The sequence below is a fragment of the Poecilia latipinna genome, unplaced genomic scaffold, assembly GCF_001443285.1.
Source record: "Poecilia latipinna isolate Pla-1442-1.1 unplaced genomic scaffold, P_latipinna-1.0 Scaffold1846, whole genome shotgun sequence".
Taxonomy (NCBI): Eukaryota; Metazoa; Chordata; class Actinopteri; order Cyprinodontiformes; family Poeciliidae; genus Poecilia; species Poecilia latipinna.
This window is the reverse complement of record NW_015114462.1, coordinates 128,700-131,998: the sequence shown is the minus strand read 5'-3', so window position 1 is coordinate 131,998 and position 3,299 is coordinate 128,700.

Below are 3,299 nucleotides of genomic sequence, written 5' to 3'. Positions count from 1 at the left end.
GGACAGCAGAGGACTGGAGTTTGACACCCCTGTCATTGTGAATGACAACCTGTGAATGACAGGTTAATGAGCGGAGTTTGGTCCTCCAGTAGTTCCAACTGCGGCCTTTGGATCCCGGCGGAGCTTTTCACCGGGTGGTTCTGGCGGGTCCGGATGGCTGAGACCTGCTGCTCCTCCTGAGCGACTCAGCCTGAGGGTTAAACAGTTTAATCCAGTCGAAACGTTTCCCAAAAGAATTAAACATTGTTGCTTCACCTTCTCCTCTTTCCGTGGATCTCGGCTTCGTCTCCATGTCTTTGTTGTTTAGCATCGTTTAAAAACCGTCCGCCGCTCTTGTGGTTTAGGTTTGTGCTGGTTGCTTGCAGGTCAGGTGCAGTGATGGTTTTGTGCTTCTCTCCGATCTGTCTAAGTTTTTCCGACATGTCCTGATGTCAGGAGACCCACCAGAACCGAACACGGTAAAAAGCTCAGGCGGATCTGAGAACTACTGGAGGGTCAAACTCACTCATTCATCTTAGCTACAGAAAAAGCGCCAAGCTGCCAAATAAACAAAAGTAAACTGACCAATAAGATTCAGCCTTTTGCCTGCCCTTTGACCCCTGCAGACTCACACTGATGTTTTGATTACAAACATCTTTTCTCCACAATGTTGTTAATAGTAAAGAGGGTTAGATATACAATAATTATTATTTTCTATTTAAAGAAAAATAAACTGGGTGCGTCCAGCTGCAATAATCCATCCTGTCGCTTGGAGACATTTAGAATCAACAGAAAAGCTAAAAAAGGGAATCAAACTTAAAACTCTGAACTAAGAACTTCTGATCACATAATAGCAATTAACTATATCTGCCATGGTAAATCGTTACTGATAACTATTGTGAATAGTCTATAACATTAATATGATTAGGCAGCATGTAATCATGTGTAATATTGTTAGAAGAAAATGTCTGCATCAAACAAGCAGCCCTTCGTGTTACTCTGTAAACAGGAAGTAGCTCCCAGTCTCAAAGACGCTGGTGACCCCTGCATTAACGCTTAGACTCTCTTGGGTTCAATCACAGAATCGGGCAGCCCGACCCGGGAGAGGAGGACCCACTCGGTATCAGCCCTTTAGGAAGCGTGGGGCGGTTTTCATTCTGGACCAGATCCAAACCCTGCAGAGGCGCCTGCTGCCCCTCATGGCCTCCAGTCAGACGCAGGTTCTCCATTCGTCTGTCCTTCAGAGCACTTGGTCTATAGAACATTATTTATGGAAAATCATTTTGGATTTTTACTGGTTTTAATCATTAGTTTTGATAATGTATCAAACGACATACGGGACAAACAGGATCTGATTAATAGATATAAGATCCATCTTTCCAAGTTATGGAGTATCCTATGAAAAGCTGTTTGTTCAGTCTGAGCACATCAGAACTGACTTCCAGCTCTGACACAAAAACTGAAACATCGTCAGCATAAAGACAAATCTTGTGGTTTATTCCTCCAACAGTTATTGGTTCAATCAGTGCATCTTCTTTTTGCTAATGGCTGCAGGTAGTGGTGGGGAGAAGGGACATTCCTGATGAAGCTGGGTTTCATGAACGACGTCCACATTGTGTCAGTGAGGGAAGCAGGAGAGCAGCAGACATTTTAGCTTTCTATGACTCCTCTGCATGAACTGTTCCCTCTCTGTGATTCAATGTGACCCACCCAGCTGCCTCCATATTGGTGAAATACCTCCTCTACTTATTGACACTAGAGGCTGTGTCCACGTGCTTCATCATGTTGAGGAACCTGCTTTTCCTGTGTTGACTAATGTAGAAATGGGACGGTACAACCACAGCCTGGAGCAAATGCTTTACTGCCTGCATTGATTCCCATCATGAAAAGGTTTCATGAGAACTGCCTTTACGTCGCTGAGGCAGTGAAGGAGCTCAGCAACAGTGAACCGTAAAGTGGTTTAAATAACAAGGCTGCGTTTCTCTGCAGTCTAAAGGTTAGTAGTTATGCTTGGCTCCATCCGGCACCTCAGCATTATTCCTTTGCAGACACATGGGGCTTCAGAGTTGGGATGGAGGGTCTCCAGCAGGTTCTGCCTTGGTGCAGGAGGAAAGCAGCTTCTTCATCTGGTCAAACAAAAGGGAGACATTGGAACAACTCTGCTCCTATTTTCTGTTAGGGTGAATAAAAGTATACTTTAGTATATTTCAAACATACTTACATTTGTGAAAGTACATTTTAAGTATACTAAATATTAAGTGTTCTACCTGTAAATATACCTGAAGTATACTAAAAGTATACTTGTACCAATTTCAGAATTAGAACTTTAAACACACTTAAACATAATTGGACCAAAATACACTTTTAATAAATATATTAAATAAAAGTATACTTTAAGTGAACAAAATATATATTTACCCAAGTGTGAATATAAAATATATTTAACATATATTTAAAATCTTTGCTTTTTTTAAAATTCACTTAACACTACTTTGAATGATGAATTTCACTATGTTTTAAAGTACTTTATAGGTGTCATGATGTGGTGAGGATAGGGACGCAGGTAGCCCCAGGGTGAAGATGAAGAGTTTAATGGTGATAATCCAGGTAAACAGGGAACAGCACGAAGAAACAGGCGACATACGACAACCAGCGACACGACGAGAGACAAGAACAGGTGGGTTTAAATACACACGGGGTAATCAAGGGGATGAGACACACCTGGAAACAATCAACGGGGAGGACAGAGACTCACAGGAAAACGGGGCTGAACACAGGAAATCTCAAAAATAAACACAGAAACACGGATCATGACAATAGGTGCCTAAAAGACAAACTTGTGCATATGTATTCATTAGTTTTATTTTGTAACCAGGTTGCTGTGTGTTGCAGACTTCTGCCCAGGTCCCTCTTGAAAATGAGATCTGGATCTCAACGGGGTTCACCCGGTTAAATAAAGAAGTTAAAAAAGGCATACTTTATTAGCCTACAATTTACACTGAGATGTAATTTAAAACATAGTGAAATTAATAATTTAAAGTAGTGTTAAGTGAATTTAAAAAAATTCTATTTTGAGCATATATTTTAAAATATACACAAAATACATTTTAAATATATTTAGAATATACTTGAGGAGTGTATGGGTTAATTGGGCTTTTAAGGGTATATATTCACTTGGGTAAATATATATTTTGTTCACTTAAAGTATACTTTTATTTAATATATTTATTAAAAGTGTATTTTGGTCCAATTATGTTTAAGTGTGTTTAAAGTTCTAATTCTGAAATTGGTACAAGTATACTTTTAGTATACTTCAGGTA